The following is a 22,166-nucleotide window of genomic DNA, read 5'->3' on the forward strand; positions in this document are numbered from 1 at the left end:
CTACTGTGCATCGGTGGTGGAGGGAGTGAATATTTGTGGATTGGGTGCCAATCAAGTGGGTTGCTTTGTCCTGGATGTGCCAAGCTTCTTAAGTGTTGTGGGAGCTGCACTCACCCAGACAAGCGGGGATTATTCCATCACACTCCTGATTTTTGCCTTGTAGATGGTGGGCAGGCTTTGGGGAGTCTGGAGGTGAATTACTCACCACAGGATTCCAAGCCTCTGACCTGCTCTTGTAACCTCAGTATTTATTTGGCTAGTCCAGTTTATTTTCTGGCCAATGGTAACACCCAGGATATTGATAGTGGAGGGTTCAGCAATGGTAATGCCATTGAATGTCAAGGGGCGATGGTTAGATTCTCTCTTGCTGGAGATGGTCATTGCTTGGTGCTTATGTGGCATGAATGTTATTTGCCATGTGTCAGCCCAAGCCTGCATGTTGCCCAGTCTTGCTGCAATCGGACAGGGACTGCTTCAGTATCTGAGGAGTTGCAAATGGTGCTGAACATTGTGCAATCATGTGCAAAAATCTCTACTTCTGACCTTATCATGAAGGAAGGTCATTCATGAAGCAGCTGAAGATGGTTGGGCCTAGAGCACTACCTTGAGGAACTCCTGCAGTGATCTCCTGGAGCTGAGATGACTAACTTCCAACAACCACAACCATCTTCCTTTGTGCTAGGTATGACTCCAACTCAGTATTGTAAAGTTTACTGGCAGTGCCGAACTCTATTGGGTGGGGTTAAGGCTTTATTGATTATAATTAATTAGCAATTATTAATTAATTAACACATATTGGAGATGGCAGCATAGGTGATGTGCTGTGTTTGCAGGATGTGGGAGCTTCTGGATGCGGTGTGATCCAGGTCAAACACATCTGCAGTAAGTGTTTGCGGCTGCTGGAACTTCAGCTCTGAGTTATTGTGCTGGAGGCTGAGCTGCATACACTGTAGCATATCAAGGAGGGGAAAGTTCCCTGGGCACTTTACTCTAGGAGGTGGTCATGCCCCTTAGGATAGAGTCTTCTGATTTTGTCAGTGGTTAAGGACAGGAGGGTGTGACTGCATATGAGGCAGGTAAGGGGACCCAGAGTGCAGAACCCTAGGCCCTTGCAATTGTCCAACAGGTTTGAGGCTTTTTCAGCTTGTTTGGATGAGAGTGGGGATTCAGAGTGGATGAGCTATCTGGCCATGGCACCATGGTACAGGAAGCCATTCAAGTGTGGGGAGTTACAAAGAATGTAGTGGTAGTAGGGGACAGTATAGTCAAAGGGTTTGAGACCACTCTCTGCAGCAAAGAGCATGAGTCCAGACAGCTGGGTTGCCTGCCCGGTGCCAGGGTTCGGGACATCTGCTCTGGGCTGGGAAGGAACTTGCAGTGGGAGGGGGAGGACCCACTCTTTGTAGTCCATGTTGGTATCAATGACATAGCCAGAATAAAGATGGAGGTTCTGCACAGTCAGTATGAACAGTTTGGCACCAAATTAAGAAGCAGAACTTCAAAGGTTATAATCTCTGGATTATTACCTGAGCCACATGCAGATTGGCACAGGACAAATCAGATTAGAGAGATTAATGCAGGACTCAAAGCCTGGTGTGGGAGAAGTGGGTTCTGGTTCATGGGGCACTGGCACCAATACTGGAGAAAGTGGGACCTGTATCGTTGGGATGGACCTGGACCATACTGGGACTGGTGTTCTTGCAAGCTGTATAACTAGGGAAGTAAAGAGGGTTTTCAACTAAATGGTGGGCTAAGGGTAAAAATTTGGGAAGACGTGGTAAATCCACGAGTAGAGGCAAGGCAAAAGAGAAAGGTATTATTACAGGAAATGAAAAACAGACTGTGACAGGAAGGATAGAGAGTACAAATCTAACACTAAATCAACAGATCAGACTAGAGGTTATAAAAAGTATAAAAGGATAAACTAAAGGCTCTGTATCTGAATACACAAATCATTCTAAACAAAACAGATGAACTGAGAGTGCACATAGAAACGAATAAATATGATTTGATAACCATTACAGAGTCATGGCTGCAGCAGGACATGGGTTGGGACCTGAATATTAAAGGGTATAGGACATTTAGGAAGGACAGGAATTGAGGAAAAAGTGGAGCAGTGACTCTGTTAGTTAATGATGGTATAAGGACAATAGAGGGGGATGACCTTAGCTCAGGAAACCAGGACAGTTTGTTTAGAGATGAGAAATAGTAAAGGCAGGGAATCACTTATGGGGGTCGTGTGCATGCTCATTAATAGTAACCACATGGTAGAATGGAGCATAAAGGAAGAAATAATGGGAGCTTGTCAGAAAGGCATGACGATAATCATGGGAGATTTTATTCTACATATTGGCTGGAAAAGCAAGATGGGCAAAGGTAGCCTAGATGAGGAGTTCATAGAATGTTTCCAGGGTAGTTTCTTAGAACAGCATGTTCTGGAGCCAACCAGACACAAGGCTATTATAGACCTGGGGCAGAATTTTGCCCTCGTCAGGCGGGCACACCAGGCGGGCCTGAGAGCAGTGACAAAGCCAACCACCACCTGTGATCGGGCGCTGACATGGATTAATTGGCCAGCCAGCGTGAAACGTGTGCTGCAATGCTCAGCACTGCTGGGGCTGGGACGGGAGGAGCGCAAGTGCCGAAGTGTGCGGATGCGCAGGAGTGCATGCAGCAAAATCTCCCTGAGGCACAGGGTTTTGTCAGGGAGCTGAAGGATTTTTAAAATAAAAAATAAAGAATTTAGAAATGTTAATAACATGTCCCCTCATGTGACTCTGTCACATCAGCAGGAACATGTTAGAAATTAGTTTCAAAAATTGTTATATTTTTATTAATCACTGATTGAAACCTCATCCCGCCCATGGATGAGGTTTTGCAATAAATCCAAAGGCCATTTGGTCTTTTAGCCTGCTCACAAACTAAGGTTGGACAGGGAGTGAAAATTTCATTTAATTCCAACTTTAATGGTCTTAATTGGCCTTTTAGACGCTCGCCCGATGTCATCACACATCATTTTACGCTTATTCAGGTTGGGCTGCTCCCGCCCGACTAGTGCAATATTCTGCCCCTGGTATTGTGCAATGAGATGGGATTAATTAATGAACTCATAGTGAAGGTGCCCCTAGGTAACAGTGACCATAGTATGCTTGAATTTTACATTCAATTTGAGGGAGAGTGGAGTGGGTCAGAGACTATGCCTTTAACCTTAAATAAGGGCAATTATGAGAGCATGAAAGCAGAACTGGCAAAAGTGAATTGGAAAATTAGGTTAAGGGACAGTCAACAGAGATGTAGCGGCAAACTTTTAAGCGGGTATTTCAGAAGACACAGGATAGATACATTTAACAAGTTAGGAAAAGTCCAAGGGGCTGACACACCATTTGTGGTTAACTGGAAGGTCAAAGGCAGTTTCAAATTTAAAGAAAAAATATATAATTGTGCTAGGATAGGTGGAAGGCCAGAAGATTGGACAGAATATAAGGAACGGCAAAGGATGACTGAAAGAATAATAAAGAGGGAAAAATTAGGGTACAAGAGAAAGGTAGCTGGATATATAAAAACAGATAGTAAGAGTTTCAATAAATATTTGAAAAAAGAAATGAGTTAACAAAGTGAACATTGGTCCGATAGAAAGTGAGTCTAGAGAATTGATCATGAAAAACAAGGAGATGGCAGTTGAATTGAACAGGTATTTTCACCATAGAGGATACAAGTAAATCCCAGGAGCAGCTCGAAATCAGGAAAAGGAAATAAGGAAAACTACAGTCACAAGAGAAGTGGTACTGAGTAAATTGTTGGAGCTTCAGCCTGATAAGTGCCCGGGTCCTGATGGACTTCATTCTAGGGTCTTAAAATAAGTGTCTAGTGATATAGTTGATACATTGGTTTTAATTTTCCAAAACACCCTAGATCCAAGGAAGATTGCGTAAAATGATGTGTGATGTGTAGGGGGTGGTAGTGTGTGTCAGCTTCACCTCTGACTTCTGAGTGGTCCGAATTACTCCCACTCCCTGGGTTCTAGACCTTGGACTTATTTGGGGGTTGTGACAAAGTTTGGTGCAAGAAAAAAACTGGGTTTATTGAAGTCACAAATGAACTTATAACTTTAGGTTTACACTGAGATTATATAGACCTATAAAGTACACTTAGTTAAGAATGGGGAACACATGGGATAACAAGGGAGAATCATGCTACTAATCCGGTTACCCTTGTTCCATCCCCAAAACCTAACTAAATTGAACTAGGAGAGGTCAGGGATCATGCCTACCAACCAGGGTTCCTTGACAGTTTAAAATCCAGCCAGGTAAGCTGGTTGCAGTTTTGGGGTACACTCTTTGTGTCCTCTGGGGCCTGCCGTCCCCACGTGGTCCTGGTCTGTGGAATCTGCGAAGGTTCTTCAGTTGGGTGGAGGGCGCGGTTGTGAGTAGTCGATCTTCGTGGAGGGCAGTGGTTGCGGCCTTGTTGTCTTCAGTTGAGCGTGCCCCTCGCCGTGATGTTGCCTGCGGGCCTGCAAACCTCCAGATCTCCTCCCTCTGCTTGGCTTAGCTGCAACCGCTCCAAACTGCTCACTGCCCAAAACTGCCCACCCCCTTCATAACTGGTGGCCCAGTTATACTGTTTTTTTTTGGTTATCTGAAACCAAATTAAGATTAGTTCTTTGTCTGATTTGGGCTTCTTCAGGTGATTGTTTTCTCATTTTTTTTAATGGGCTCGCATGATGTTTATCGTTATCTTCCTGTCCCCGTAACTAGTCTTGAACTGAAAGCCATTGTATATGTGGAATATTGATAGGTTTGCATAATTGCATTGATTGTGGACTTCCTGCCTTAGTAGTTAGTAGCGATTATTTATGCAAAATTTTGATAGGTTTTAGTTTCGTGTAAGATGAAGTCTTTCTCTGGGTTGATTGTTTTAAAGGGAAGGATGCGTATTCTGTCTCCGCTTGTCTGGTTACAGGCAACAATCCACACTGCACTCAACAAGCCTGGGCATGTCCAGTCCCAGGCCTTCATGGACTGCAGGGTTCTACACTGAACTTAGCAGTTGGGTCCTCTGCCATAGCCTTGTTAATGATATAAAAAATGTAGGAATTTTGAGAACCCTTCAGCGACATCGGGCGAGCGTCCGACAGGCCTATTAAGGCCTCTAAAGTTTGAATTAAATGACATTTTTCACTGAAGATTAGATTAGAAGATTCCAACTGTAACTCCGTTATTCAAAAATGGATGAAGACAGAAAGTGGGAAACTACAGGCCAGTTAGCTTAACATCTGTCATAGGGAAAATGTAAGAAGCTGCTTTTAAAGAAGCTCTAGCAGGGCACCTGGATAGGTTCAAGGTAATCAGGCAGAGTCAACATGGTTTTGTGAAAGGAATGTCATGTTTAACCAACTTATTGGAGTTCTTTGAGGAAATAACGTGCCCTGTGGATAAAGGGAAATGGTAGATGTACTGTACTTAGATTTCCAGAACACATTTGATAACGTGCCACATCAAAGGTTATTAAAGAAAATAAAAGCTCATTGTATAGGGGGTAACATATTGGCATGGATAGAAGATTAGCTGGCTAACAGGAAGCAGAAAGTAGGAATAAATGGGTCTTTTTCAGGTTGGCAAGATGTAATGAGTGGTGTGCCACAGGGATCAGTGCTGGGACCTCAACTGTTTACAATTCATATAAATGACTTGGGTGAAGAGATGGATGAGATGGTTGCCAAATTTGCTGATGACGCAAAGATAGGTAGGAAAGTAAGTTTTGAAGAGGACATAAGGAGGCTACTAAGGGATATAGATAGGTTATGTGAGTGGACAAAGGTCTGGCAAATGGAGTTTAATGTGGGAAAATGTGAAATTGTCCATTTTGGCAAGAAAAATAAAATCTAAATGGTGAGAGATTACAGAGCTCTGAGATGCAGCGGGATCTGGTTGTCTTCGTGCATGAATCAAAAAACGCTGGTATGTGGTAGAGCAAGTAATAAGGAAAGCTAATAGAATGTTATCATTTATTACAAGGGGAATATAATGCAGAAGTAGGGATGTTGTTCTTCAGCTGTAAAGAGCATTAGTGAGACCACATCTGGAGTACTGTGTACAGTATTGGTCACCTTACTAAAGGAAAGATGTAAATGTGTTGGAAGCAGTTCAGAGAAGGTTTACCAGGCTAATACCTGGAATGGGTGGATTGTCTTATGAGGAAAGTTTACACAGGCTAGACTTGTATTCGCGGGAGTTTAGAGGAGTAACATATTGATTGAAACATATAAGATCCTGATGAGTCTTGACAGGGTGGGTGTGGAGAGGATGTTTCCTCTTTTGGGAGAAGCTAGAACTAGATGTCACTGTTTAAAAATATGGGGTCACCAATTTAAAATGAAGATGGGGCAAATGTTTTTCTCTCAGAGGGTCGTGAGCCTTTGGAACTCACTTCCGGTAAAGGGTCTTGGAATATTTTAAGGCAGAGGTAGATAGATTCTTGGTAAGCAAGGGGGTAATAGATTATTGGGGTTAGGTGGGATGCAGATTTGAGGTTACTATCAGATCAGCCATGATCTTATTGAATGGTGGAACAGGCTCGAGGGGCCTTGTTTGTATTTTTGTATGTTCATATTTTGTCGTGCCATCATGGACCCGTTGTTAGAAAACATGGATGTGAATTTCTGTGGTGGTTCTCTCAAGCTCTTGCCATGATTTTAGTGAGAGATCAGCGGAAACCCTGGTCTTTAAGCTATTCTTCCCATTTTTCTAGCAGTTCCACCAATCTCCCATCAAATTCAGGTCAGGAAGTTGGAAGAGCCCCAGAGAAATTCAGAACCATTGAAAAATTACCATTTACTTAAATTTTGGGGGGCAATTATTGTATATTCCAGGCTATTTCTATCCACAATTGGGGAAATTTAAATCCCAATGAAGATAAAAAGTCGCAGATTGCTTTTTCTTGATGCTCTTATGAAACCATAAATATATTTGCTTAATCTAATTACCAATGTGTGTGCGTTTGTAGCCAGTCTGTTGAAAGAAACGCATGATTTATGCCATAAGTTCTGTAGGTTCAGGCTGAAAATAAGTGATAATTAAATATTAATCATACAGAAAATCCTGCACATATAAAATGATAATCTTATTAAAATTACAGCAGTGAATTGCAACATATGCTGCGTTTAAGAAATGAAACAAATTGTCTGAATCTGTAAATCGGATATTGGCTCAATAATCCCACAGACCAAAAATGCTCTCGGAAAGTAACGGCCACCCACGGTGAAGAAAGTAATCTATCATCCTAATACTACCTAAAAATAATAATACTTGCAATCACTTGGAATCTTTTTAGTGATGAGAAACTAAGACCCCGCTGTAAATAGTAATACAACAACAAAATAAATGCCAACCCTGGGGCTATAGACCTCAGGATGCAATCCTGATGATTACGCCTGGATCTTACCCACCAGCACCTTCCTATGCTGACCCACTGGTGTGGCCCATTTTGGCCTAAGTGGAAACCTCAGGTGCATACTGACTTCCACAGATAGGCTAGATCCTAACTGAGTCACTGGTCACTGGTGCTAGAACTCTTGGCACAGCAAGGCCCCACCTTGGGTGCGCCCCCTGATGGCTTTCACCTATAAAGTGTTGAGCAGAAGTTTTTCCAATTACGAGGATGATTGGAACTTTCCAGAAGCTAAGCACCTGGTGGCTCTTATCCGTGTTATCCATTTTCTGGTTTTTGTGGTCTAGCACCAAAAGGTGGGAGACAGCAAAACATCTGAGGAATTTCAGCACTATCATCACCACGACCCCAACCCCATCTCCTTCCCTTTATATTTGGAACTTGAAAAATCTATCTCTCGTCTTTAACTATAAAGTGCAGAGAAATAACCACAGCTCTCAATGTTTTACACAGAAGTCTTAGTCTCATTTATACAAGGCAAAATAATGAGGATGGAGCAGAAAGTGTTAAAAGCTGCCAAGTGCAGCTTTTAGATGAAGTTGAGCCCCCGCCCATGCCTAAGTGGGCCTTTGTAGTTCTTTCCTCTCAACTATCTTTTTAGAAAGGCCAGACATCTCCAAACTAATATTTCCCAATATGGAATGAAAAAGAGGAAACTCCACCAGATTAAGCTCATGGAGCTCGTAACTGCACCCACACTGATTATAACATAAACAGGGATTGCCTTTGTTTATTTTACCCACCTATTATACAGGAAATTAACTCAAAGAGGTAAATATGTCCAAACACCGAATTCAGCCTTAAATTGATAACCCTGGAGTTTGGAGAGGATGGTTCCTCATGGTTCTTGCAGGCTGGAGTGTGAAATTGAAACTGCTCCGACCCCCTCTTCTGGCTAGGGTTTTCCGGACCCAACCTGCCACCGGAATCATCAAGGGCGGGTCAGAAAATTTGACTGACCAGCAAAAGGTCTGTTGGTTTTGGGTGGGAATTTCCGGAATCCTGCCCTCCGTACCAGATAATTATCATGAACACTGTCTTTTCTGCAACATTATTTGCAACTGAAAAATTCATAGATGAGGAACTTCAGCTATGAAGACAACTGGAGAAGTTAGGACAGTTTTCCTTGGACAAAAAAGGGTGGAGAAGAGATTTGAAAAAGGTATTCAAAATCATGAGGAGTCTGGGTAGAGCAGATCAGGAGAAACTGCTCCCACTTGTGAAAAGATCGTGAACAAGAGGGCACAGGTTTGAAGTAATTAGTAAAAGATGCAAAATGGCATGATTACAAAAAAATTAATGCAGTGAGTGGTGGAGGTCTGGAATGCACTGCCTGAGAGTGTGGTGGAGGCAGATTCAATTGAGACATTCAAGAGAGAATTAGACTGTTATCCGTGAAGGAATAATCTGCAAGGTTACAGGGAGAAGGTGGAACAATGGCATTAAATGAACTGTCCATTTGGAGAGTTGGTGCAGACATGATGGGCCAAATGTCATAATTCTGTGATTTCCTGACCAGGTAATGAAGTGAACAAGTCAACTTCACGGAGAAATAAAAAACATAGGGCAGGATTTTACCGCCGGGGAGCGGGGGCGGGGCTCACTCGCCGACGTGTAAAATGACATGCGGTGATGTCGGGCAGAACTCCTGACATCCCCATGTCCCATTTAAATTTTCAGGAAGGCTGGGGCACAGCAAAATCAGCGGCGGGCCCGCCGACCTGTCAATGGCCAATTGAAGCCATTGACAGATCAATTAAAGTAATTAGTGGACCTGCCTGTCCAACCTTAAGGTGGGCGGGCAGGCCAGGAGCCCCGGCGGGAAGTAGAAAAAACATGAAACCTCATCCATGGGTAGGATGAAGTTTCATGTAGGGTTTTAAAAAATTTAAGAAAGTTTTTTTGGAAATTATGAACATGTCCCAACTCTTGTGACATTGTCACATGAGGGGGCATGTAAGGGAATTTTTTTTTCTATTTTTAATATTTTTGAAAGTAGAGGTGATCCCCCTGAGGCAGCACTTAGCCTCAGGCAGATGAGTGTGTGCTTTTATGCGCATGCACTGAAGAGCGCACTCTTGATTTTAGGCATTCTCCCCCGCCCACACAGGAAGTGCATAGCGCTTCCCTGCGGACATCTCACTGGGCGGGCCTTATTTGGCCCACCCATGTAAAATGGCGCCATGCCTCCGATCGGGGGCGCCGATCGGAAGCACGCCCGCCCATCATCTTCCCCCCTGACAGGGGGAAAATTTTGCTCATAAAGTAATGGGAAAAAAGCTTAGCAGCAGTGCAGAGAGAGGAACAGAGTTGATGTTTCAGATCTGTGACCTTTCATCAGGACTGGGAAAAGTTAGTGATGTAATAGGTTTTGAACAAGGGGTGGGTGGGACAAGGACAAAAGGAAGGTCTGTGGTTGAGTTGAAGACACACAAGAAACATCAATTTTAACCAAGGATATATCAAAGTGTGAGAAAAACATTGTGGCCAGTTTTGTCCTAAATTATGAGTTCAATAGTTTGAAGTAGATAGCAGCAACCAGATATGAATTAAAAGTATCAAACAATCCTTTGCAACGGAAGCAGTAACTCCTCCCTTAATAATATGAATGGCAATTTTCTATATTTGGCCTGGAGCCTCTGAGGAGCTGAAATTTCAGCTGAGATCAAGTGAGTGGGTCACCAGCTAATTAGTGACATGTGCTGCAGAGCCAAAATCTTGTAGGATTTTACCCATTTTCATATCTACAAATGAAGTTTATGAAAATGGAGTACAAGAAAAGATCAGCTATTCAATGGGGTCTATCCCATATGCTAGCCATTCTACCTGTGCCCGTTCCCCCAACAGAGCAGCCACACAATCTCCAGGATGAGGTAAAACATCTTAGACCAATTTGAGGGAATAACTCTTCTCTGACTCCAGAAGGCTATCAACTAGATTGGCTGGCAGCCCAGACAATAAAGTGCACTGAGCCCAGAATGCATGTAAGTCCAGGGGTCTCTTGGCATGAAGCCCTGGGAGGGGAGTGGTGAGGAGGATGGGGCCAGGTTGCTAAGGCCTGGGGGAACGAGGGGATACCTCGGGAGGGGCAGACCTTGGTGAGGCCCCCGACCAGGAAAGGTGGCCCTGTGAGAGAGGCAACAGCCCCACCCCCCCTTCCTGCCTGAGGCCTGAGCAGGCTAACCTGCCAGGCAGCCCCCCCTACCTACCCTGGGTCTCTGACCTCCCCCCAGTGGCTTAAAATTATGACCAGGCAGGAAGCTGCCCTTATGTGGTCATTAATTGAGGTGAGCGCGGATGAACTTCCCTTGGTCTTGCTCGCCTCTGGGAATATCGCAGCCTTGTTGGGAGTGAGCAGGTAAAGGCAGCAGGAAGGAGAGCTGCAGAATTTTACGGGACTGCCCACTAAACCTGTCGGCAGGGCATTGTAAAGTTCTGCCTGTTCTTTTCCCGATTCCCTGTAATGCCCAGTTACCGTCTACATGCGTTAGCCACACTCAGGAACTCATCCAGCTTCCTTTTGAAACTTCCCAATAAATCTGCAATCACTGCAGCAAAAACAAGTTATTCCATAGCTCAGTTTCCTGTGATAAGCACCTCTTGACATCTAATCTAGTTCTGTGTTTACTTAACTAATTCTCATGTCTCTAGTTCTTCCTAGCCTACCTTCATCTAATCTGTTTATTATTTGAATGATTTCAATTAAATCTTGAAATCCACTCTTTGGGGTAAACTGCCCCAATTCCATAAGTATCTTGTTGGAACTGGTGCCTTGGAAAAGATGGATCAAACTAATGCCTCTTCTTTGAACATCCCCCAGAGCTTCTCTAACGCATATTACTTGAGGGCACAGTTTTGTTACAAGGCTTAACTAAGACCCAATACAAAATGCTGTGTATAAATTGTTGGTCATAACAATTCTGTTTACTTATTTGCAACATCTTTGTGGCTCTGATGATGAACTTACAGAGAATTCATCTTTACAACAGATTTGGAGTGCATAAAGTCACATTGTGTTCACATGCTCGGAATTGGCTGTCCAAACGTGCATGACATTCCAATTATCTACATTAAATGATGTCTGCCAGACATGAGTATGTTTCCATTGCATCTGGATTTGACTTTATTTTTCGCATCTAAGTTCCAACCACGTTTGTATCATGTGGGAAGTTGCAGGAAGTTCCCCTAGTAACTTCAGCCAGATTATTGATGAATAGTGATGAGCAAAGGCTCTACCTCTGATTTCGGTTGGACTGTACCAGTAACTAGTCTCCATGTAGAACCACTATCATTCATAATGGTTCTCTGGCTACGAGAACGCAACCATTTCATTATCCGGCCATCTGCCTGTGAATCCCATAGGCTCTGTCTTATACCTCACAGGGGTCTGGTGGGTGGGTATTTCTAGAGACTTTCCATCCCACCCCATTCCCAGCCCCTTCCTAACAAGTCTAGCGGGCATATGCAGGTAAATCAGGCCTAATATATATCTTATAAAGATTTCAACAGATCTCTCATGAATTAATGCCTTTGGAAACACCTCAAATCTTTATTGAAAATGCATGATTGCTCTCTCCAGAGCAAAGGATTTATTTTCTTTCAGTTCTGATAGGCCCCCAGACAACCTCAGATGGAAATGTGGCTATGCCTTTCATGAATGGATCAAGCTGGATGTTATGTCAATTCCCTTGCCTGCATTCGTGGCCTGCAGCAATCATGCAAATAACCTTGTTCCTGTAATCCGGAATGTGTTGAATAGTTTAGGGCTGGGGAGATTGGTTTCATTCTGTCTGATTTCTGGATCTGAATTTTTAGGTAAGCTATAGGTTTCCTGAGTTTCCCTGAGTACTGGCAGGAGTGGATTTTAAAATGTGTCCAGCTGGCTCCCAATAGTTAAGCTCAAGTGGGGATACAGCAGTAGGCTTTAAATTCATTGCAGCAAGAATCACACTGTTCCAGCTGATAAGTGACCTCAAAAAAGATAAATCCAATCAGCTGACTTAAAAATGAAATGAGAAAAAAATGGCCAAGTGATGATAACCCAGCAGGAATGAAAATGATGTCATAAGATGCAAATGTTTGGGGAAAAAATTGTGAAGGAACTGATGTAATTTATGCAGGAAATGCTGGAAATACTCAGCACCTGTGGAGAGAGTTAGCATTTCAGATCAATGACCTTTTGCCAAGACTGACATCTGTTTCTCCCTCCACAGATGCTGCCTGACCTGCTGCATTATTTGCACCATTTACCTGCTTTTTGTTTCAGATTTCCAGCATCCACGGTATTTTGTGATTTATACAGATCTACACAAGGCCTGAAAATTGAATGCAAAAAATAAATTGAAGGAAGGAGTAGCTAAAATCCACTAATTGCAACATAAACAAGCATAGCTGAGTGAATTAATTTGACACACAGAGATCCTTGGCCAGTTAAAATGCTCTGGGAGGTCTCACTGTATACAAAGAGTGCTGCTGCAATGTATGGGTGTAATCATTCAATGGAACTTGCCATCTTAAAGCAACTCTATGATCCATTATTAGCCTTTTATATTTAGCAGAGAGTGTACATTTCATGTGCTGTTAAATGTCATAATCCTCTCTGCTGACCTGTCTCGCTCTAGGAATACACTGGAGAGCACTGAGCTAAAACAACAATTTATCAGACTTCCACTCCTGACATTGAACTGTCAGGCTATGTAACATGAGAGTAGAAGTTATGGTCCATGCTGCTCTGATATGAATGCTTAATAGTCACTTCAATTACAAGATAATGCTCAGCATATTCCCTCACTACTGTCGATTTGAACCAACAAAACAATAGCACAATCATGGGTGAGAGCTCAGTATTTCGAGTTTGTTTAAAACAGTATTTTTCTATCTGGGGAGGGGTGGAAGAGAACAGAGGAAGTACTCCAGTAATGCAACCCCTAGATATGTACACTACACAGGTCTTGCATTACCCTCTATTTAATCTTGTACTACATGTAGCCCCAGAACTCCAAGCCCTTGCCTCCATTGATTACCAGCACTCTCCTCCAATCACCAAGAGAACTTCACTCCACATTCAACTGCTCCTGCTGCAGCACTCTACAACTGTTCCTCTGCTCACTATCACTTCCCTCACCTCTTTGCATTAACCCCACTATTGTACGTTGGCATACACATCCACAAAGCTTCATTACAGCCTTAGTCCAAAAGGGCTGAAATCAAGAGGTGAGATGAGAGTGACTGCCCTTGACATCAAGGCAGCATTTGACTGAGTGGGGCATCAAGGAGCCCTAGCAAAACCGGAGTCAATGGGCATCAAGGGGAAAACTCTCCAATGGCTGGAGTCATACCTAGCACAGAGGATGGTTGTGGTTGTTGGAGTTCAATCAGCTCAGTCTCAGGACATCATGGCATGAGTTCCTCAGGCCCAACCTTCTTCAGCTGCTTCATTGATGACTTCGATTATAAGGTCAGACATGGGGATATTCACTGATGATTGCACAATGTTCGCACCATTCGTGACTTCTCAGAGAATTAATCAGTCCATGGTCATCTGCAGCAAGACCTGGTCAACATTCAAGCTTGGGTTGAGAAGTGGCAAGTAGCTTTCATGCGGATTGAGAAGTGGCAAGTAGCTTTCATGACACACAAGTGCCAGCCAATGACCATCTCCAACAAAAGAGAATCCAAACATCTCCCTTTGACATTCAATGGCATTAATGGATGAATCCCCCATTATCAACATCCTAGGGTTTACCATTGATGAGAAACTGATCTGGACCAGCCATATAAATACCGTGGCTATAAGAACAGGTCAGAGGTGGGCAATTCTGCAGAGAGTAACGCACCTCTTGACTTCCCAAAGCCTGTCCACCATTTACAAGGCACGAATCAGGAGTGTGATGGAATACTCTCCACTTGCTTGGATGAGTGCAGCTCCATCAACATGCAAGAAGCTTCACACCATCCAGGACAAAGCGGCCCACTTGATTGGCACCCCTCCGCCAGTGGCAGCAGAGTGTACCATCTATAAAAGGCTTGTCCAAACTTTTTGTGCCAGAGGCCACATTTCAATTTTTTTTCTCTCAATCAAGGGGCCAATGAGTAAATTTAGAAAAGATAAGGTTTGGTGCATCAATAAGCATGAATCTCAATAAAATGTTGAGGTATGAAGAAACAAAATAACTTTCTGAGGAAAAATAAGAACAATATCAAAGCAATAAATTGATAATGTAAAATAATGAGTAATTAATAGAGGTGATCATTGGAGTGTGAAAGAGTCAAATTGTGTTTTCCTGCCTTACACTCAGTCTCAGGTTACTTATTTACTCACCTCACCCACACCCACCGTGTGAGTTGGTGTAAGTATGTTGGTGTTTGGGGATGAGTGTGAGTGAGAATCCTGAGACTGGGAGTGAGCCAGACTCTCTCTCACACTCACACACAAAGGGCAGAATTTTCTGGCTGGCAGGGGTTGGAGTGGGAGCATGCGCAGGCAGGTGGGGACCCGATCGCCGCTCGCGATCGGGTCCGCACCACCATTTTACGCGGGCAGGCCAATTAAGGCCCACCCAGAGTGCTTCATGACTCCCATGCATAGCGGGAGTGAGCGGGCGGTGTCAGGCGCGCTCAGCCCACCGGGTCCAATGGCGACCCAGTGGCCTGTATAAAGGAAGGCCTGTCAGCCTTGGAAAGGCTGCTCACAATGGCTGGGTGAAGGGCTCTGCAGAGGAGCAATGGAGGTTATGCAAGTCCGGAGGCTAGGCCATTGGGGCAGGCCAGGCAGGTGAGTAGGGCAGTGGGGCCAGTGTGCCCCTTGTTTTTCTGACTGCCTTGCTGTCCTCCTCATGGAGATGGCAGCACTGCGGGTGGTGCTGGTTCCCCAGGAAGGGAAGAGGAGACCCACCCACATGACCAAATGTGCCTGGGAGGAGGTGGCGGAGGTGGTGAGCTCCTGCGATGTGGTGTGGCACACCTGGATCCAGTATCGTAAGTGCTTCAACTATTTGTTGCACTCTGGAAGAGTGAGGACAAAGTCGGCAGCAGGTCATCTTTCCCTATGTTGAACCCCCCCCCCTCTCCCATGCCCCCCAAGTCTGAATCTAGTGACTGCATTGAATCACTGATGGCATGTGTCCTTTGCCGGATGGGCCAGCAAATATTGCCCATGCTGAGGTCAGCCTGAGAGGGTGGTGAAGAGATGTGTTTTGCCCCCACAGCAAGTGTTACACTGAGACCCACATGACTGTTTTGGGAGCAACCTGGAGGAGCTGCACGTAGTCGGGGTGCTTGAACTGTAAAGCATGTCCAAGTGGTGGGAGGGGAGCTTCCAGGTGGCGTGGCAACGAACCATCTGCTGCCCTCTGCGCTCCACGTGCTTGCGCCTCCTTGCTATGGAAAGATATACCATGTGGTGCCTAATGTGATGTAGGCAGCATGTGTCAAGGAGGAGGTGAGGAGGGTGGGTGGGGAACAGGCCTAGCATCATTGTGTGATTGTTCGGCAGCAGCGGGGTGAGGAGGCACTGGAGCCCTGATATGTCCCACTCTGGTTGGGGTGGGCCATCCGTGAAGAGAATCCATGTACAATTTGCATAAATCAATGCTCCTCTCATTTTCAGGGGAAGTAAGCTCATAACACTGCAGAGCATGCGAGGACTGGTGGCGGCCAGGCACAGTTATCCATTCTCAGCCAGTTTGAGCAGGAGGCCCTAGATCTGGAGAGGCTCCGTGCACCCTGGACCACTGGTGTTGGTGAGGCTGGGGTGCCATGACCAGGTATGTATGCCTAGCAGTGAGGTCAGCATTGTTCTCCGAACAGTCATAGCAGTGCTGAATGTTAAGTGATTTAATTTTGCAACATGGCTTGACCATTGCTTATGGAAGGATGGGAGGACAGGGATGCACTTTGTCATTGTCTCCACGTTAACTGATCTAATGTTCTTGATCTTCCTTCCAGCATCAGCGGAGCAGGGCTGGGAGGAGGAGCAGCAGAGGCCCCCTCTCACACCTGAGGGCCAGTGATGCCCACACCCTGTGAAAAAATTTTTTAAAAAAGCATTTCATGATGCTACCACTAACATTCTCCTCCCTATCTTGCAGGACAGGTTTGCAACTAATAATTGTAACAGGTGAAGACGAAAGGAAGGAGAGTGTCTATTAACCTTTCCTTCCCAGTTGAGACAGAGATTGAGGATGGATCACATCAGGAGCATACTGAATGGTGAGGCTGGAGAATGTTGCCTTGCAGGTTTCTTGCTTGTATTACACATTTTTTGTTCGGACTGGAAGCTCATTGAGAAGCATTAGGCACAGCAAAAATGCAGCTACTTTCAGTAGCCACTTATCTGTCTCTGCCTATTCATGACACTCAATGTTAATCCCTCTTCCACTCATCCCTTTTGGTTGAAGCAAATATTGAGCTCCCAGAAGATAATGAGCAGGAATGGGCGGTACTAACAACACATCGTTACTCGATATTCTAGCGAGCAACAGCTCAGACTGTATTATACATAATAGGCACATGGGTCAGCATTGGGTGACTCACTGAGCCCAACTGCGCAGAAGCTTGTCCGGTGGGGTTGGAAGCAGCTTAGTGGAGGGAGAGTTGGTGGAAGGAAGAGGAGATTTTTTCAGCTAAACATTCAACCAGAACAATATCAATACAGGAAAAGCTAATTTTAACATCAAAATCTTTCGGGCTGCTGAAAAGCAGCAAAACCGTCAGTGCTATTAAGAAGCAACAAGAGACGTTGTGTATTTAAAAGAGAAATCAGTGTAAATTAGATAAAAGCAAAATATTGTGGATGCTGGAAATATGAAATAAAAACATAAAATGCTGGAACAACTCAGCAGGTCCAGCAGCATCTCTGGAGGGAGAAACAAGAGTTAACGTGTTGAGTCTGTATGACTCCGAAGAAGCAGAATCATATGGACTCAACACGTTAACTCTTGTTTCTCTCTCCACAGGTGCTGCCAGGCCTGCTAAATTTTTCCAGCATTTTATGTTTTTATTTCTGTGTAAATGAAGCCTTGACGATATTACACAGAACTCAATGGTGCTTGACAGTAAACAATCCTCAAAAAGCTTGCCAGCTAGAGAGTTGGGATTTGATCTATCCAGCTAATAACTGCTACTGTAGTCTTCAAATGAAGTCATTTGCTGATAGGATCAGTAAAATCATGCAGTCCTTTAAGTTCTGAAAAAAACAAGGGCCTAAATTTTTCGCTCGTTGGGCGCGTGCGATCGATGGGCCCAGGAGCGGAAAGGAAACGGGCCCCCTCCACTATTGGCCCCTGGCTGCGATGTGTGAAAAGCACACTGAGAAAAGGCTCAGCATTAACAGTGGGAGATGGAAGAGAGCAGACGCCGACGTCACCACGGGTACTGGTGAGCACTTCCAGTGAGCTCCCTGAAGGCAGACAGCTACCTTAGGGGGCTGCAGACCTCCACAGAATGAACAAAACAACAAAAATGCTGCAAAATATGTCCATGCAGCACCAACAAGAACCTGAAAGCATACCTCATAAAAAAACAATCTCCAGGTATCCCTTTTTATTTTATTACCCTACCGAGATTTCATGCTGCCCTGGATTGAGGTTTGAGCAAAAATGTAAAGGCTGCCTGGCCGATTGACCCATCCACCAACCATAAATGGTTGGCCATGAAAAATCGCTTTCAATTGCCTCTTTAATGGGCTTAATTGTCCACTTAATTGTCAGCAGATGCACTTCCAACTGCTGCGTATGCCCACCGAGTGAGATATCGCTCAAGTGCGCAATGATGTCAGGATGCTCACCTGACATCATCTCACGCTATTTCACGGCCAGATGGGTTAGGCACACGCCCGTCCGTGGGACGTAAATGTCTGGCTAAGATGTATTATTATAAGATGCATACATGTACTTTCATAATCTAAGCTGATTGTGGAAGGAGGGCTGTAGTAAACAAGGAGGGAACACAATCAATTGTTGGAAAGAGAGACCTGCAATCAACAGGAGCTAGCCACCTCGGGTGAGTATATAGCTATTTTCTTGAAACATAGTTGGGCATTGCACTAGGTAATTGTATTGTCATTTAATTCTCTAAGCGGTTTTATATCTTTCTTTGTCTCTTCTTTTTTCCCTTCATAAACAACCTTATTTAACTTAAGAGCTTTTGGTCGACACATTAATTATTTCCCTTATAATTCAAGGGTCAAAAAGAACTACAAACCTGGGAATAGATTAAAAGGCTTACAATGATGGCCCAGCTCTGCTACAGAAGGTACACATAAAGATTTGCGGGCACAGGCGGTTATACTCTAGAATGTCAAATGGTGAACAATAGAACTAGAGCCAATCTTTGCACGCTTGTATAAGCTCTACTTACAGAGATACACATTGAAAACAGGCAGCTCCTAACTTTGCCATCACAGTTTCAAGCTGTTGTATGATTAGGAGCCCAGAATCACCAGCAGCATACAATTAATATACAACTAACTGATTCCCTTCTCTCCATTTAAATGAATATTAGAGTTTATACATACAACCAAAATATCAAAACAAATTAAATCAAAGACATCCATATTCTGTACGAAGCATTGTGTTATGATCCTTCTCTAGGATCCCTAACAATTGCTTTGTACAATGTACTTCTTTTTGTAAAACAAACCAACAGTTGATGAATTGTGTTGATCCATCTAACTTTAAAGATTTCCTTTCTCTCTAGCCTTTCTGTCAAGTCAGTAAAGTCAATCTGTAACCTTTTCTCGCTCACAGTTTCATAGAATGTAAAGTATCCCACAATGAATGTACATTATCCCACAAACTACATAACATTCAATGACTATACCATTTTCATTGTTCTCATTGTACAGAATCTTTCTTAAAATACAGAACAAAAAGAATCCCACATCGACTGCCTCCACAAAAGCCAATGTTTCAAAAGTCAGCGTACTTTAACAACCCTTTTTCTTTTCTTAGTTTCCCAAGCTACAGGACCACACTTTCCATTCTCACCCATTGGAAATTTTATGAAATCAGCTGCACTGGAATACCCATCAAGAAGATTAGCATGTGAAGCACCACTAAAATGACTAACTTCATGTTCTTTGGATTACCAAATGATGGGAACTTGAGTATGCATGTATCCAGATTTAATTTTGTTAATGTTTTATTTGCCCTTAAAACATTTTTTACTTTAGGGTCTTTCATCCTCGTACTTAGTGCCAACACATCAAAAATAGCATCTGGTCTAGTCTGAGTACCCAGCCAATTCAACTGACCAACTAAGCTTTGTAATTGCTCTGTCTCTCCTTTGGATGTAACACCATCACCCTGGGATAACCTAGTATGATTAACAGGGGCTGAATCTTCCTGTCAATGTGCGGGGGCAGGCACGACATACCGACGCTTAAAATGACGCGCGATGATGCCAAGTGTGCATCCCGACATCATCTCGATATTTCATTCGGCAGGCGAGCACCAAAGGTGACTGCATTGCCACTGAACTGTAATCAGCCTAGTAAGGCCATTAATAAAGTAATTAAACTAGTTAAGAACGCTGCCCATCCAATCTTAAGGTTGGCAGGCAGCTGAAAAGCCCAAGTGGCCTTTTTGTTTTTCAGGAAACCTCAATCACGGGCAGGATGAGGTTTCCTGAAGCTTTTATAAAATCAATAAGTTAATTTTCCCACCTTCACAAACATGTCCCAACTCATATGACACTGTCACATGAGGGGACATGTTTAAATCAATTTTTATATCATTTATTAAAATATTTTATTCTCTATTCAATCTCCCTGAGGCAGCTCTGTGCCTCAGGGAGATTGCTGCGCTCTTTTATGCGCATGCACCCTCCTCCCCACCGCCTGCACAGGTAGCCCTGCCAGTTGTGTATTACCCTAGGCGGGCCTTAACTGGCCCGCCTGCGTAAAATGGCGGTGCACAGCTGATTGTTGGCGACTATTGGCTCCATACCTGCCCTGCCCGCTGCTGCCCAGCCCGCTCACCATAGGAAAAATCCAAGCCCTGGGATCTGGAGTGCTTTCAATTATAGGATTTTGAATTAAAGTTATTCCTGACCTACTTTGCTTAATATCTGAATCAATATGTTTAAAAGCCCCTCAAGTCTTACTCCTAACTTTAAATTTCAATCTAACCTCATTAATAACACATTTCTCAAATTCTCAGTACCATTCCATAAGAAATCATGAATATGCCTGGAAGTTTCCCTCTTTGATACCTGTAAAACATTGAAGGACCTTCTTTCAGTTGACCACAACGTATTTTCAGTAAAATGGATCTCAAAAATGCCATACTCTGGAAGTATAATTTAGGCCAAAGATGCAATTGTTTAGTTTCCATAGTTTTCCTTCTATATCTGCTGCTTCTTAGATGGTCTCAGAAACATTTCTTTATGAAAAGTATCACCCTGAAGAAATGTAGCTTCTGTGATGAATGATCTGAACTCCCATGGACATGTGGGCAAAAGGGGTAAGAAGATTTTTAAGCTTACTTTTCCAGCTGTGGGGAGAATCCACTCTAACATCTGTATCATCTATTGTTCTTCAAAACCACAAGCAACTAGCCTCATTTTAGCCTTATTAGTCCCACCTGCAAGGAACTTGCAAATATAAATCCACCTATGCGACAAAGCTGTTTGATCCTTATCTGGTACCTCAGAATAATCATCAGACATTCTCCAACTATCTAACTCCTTTTGTTTTGTCTCTCTTATTAGGTTATCCTCAAGTTTATTGGCAGCCACCAAAACTTTATGATCACTGAGAATTTATGTTTTTGGCTGTTACATAGAAGTGGATTATAATCCCAGCCCCTTTTTGGGACTATTCCATATTAGGCCAACACCTCAGAAGATCACTCTCACTTAAGGTTGGGAAAGACCGACCTCACAGTCACTTGAATGGGTATGAAGAACTGAGCTAATTCTCTCCAAAGAAAAGGAACCAGCAGAGAATATTACTATCTTCCAGATATCCTTCCTAATAGTTTTAGCCAGATTATAACAATCCAGATATTAAATGGAGCAATGAATGGTGGTCTCGCCAGTGACACCCACATCCCAAGAGCAGATAAAAAGAATTCCTTCATTCTGTTTCCTCTCTCAGGACAACCCTGGTTTCCTTGCCAACTTCTGACCCACTGTTCTTGGTGGTTCCATGGGAATCATCGGTTCCAATTTCCTGAATAATGCTGAGAGCAGCAGTCTGCAGATGGAGCTTCAAAGGCTATAGTTGCTCGAGGTCACACACCACAGCGATCTCAAGTACCTTCTGTACATGATCAGCATATTTTCACCTCTTAAATTCCTGCAACAGAAGAACCGTCTCATAGATGTATTAGAATATGTGAATAAGCGAAGAGGCCAGACACCAAGTGATTACAAAAGGTTGATTTCAATTCATCATTGAGAGAAAAAGTATTTGTTTCTTCTAGCTTGCAGAAGATGTGAAGTGAAGAATTTTGTTCTGCATTGATTTTGCTCTTCATATTCTTAGTTATGTAACAGAAGTATTGATGATGTAACAGTGTATGCAACATTCAGTCGTTAGGTGAATAAAGTGGGTCAAAAGTTAGATGGTACTATTGGTGTTCTGAGGAGGAAAGGGAATGCTGAAGAAAATCCCTCTGATAATTTGTTACTTTATAGCTCTGGCTGCATTGCTTAGCACTAGTCTTTTTCATTATCCCCAGAATCCTTGTCCCTTCCTCACGTTCCTCCTCCACTTG

The sequence above is a fragment of the Carcharodon carcharias genome, chromosome 6, assembly GCF_017639515.1.
Source record: "Carcharodon carcharias isolate sCarCar2 chromosome 6, sCarCar2.pri, whole genome shotgun sequence".
NCBI classification, from domain to species: Eukaryota; Metazoa; Chordata; class Chondrichthyes; order Lamniformes; family Lamnidae; genus Carcharodon; species Carcharodon carcharias.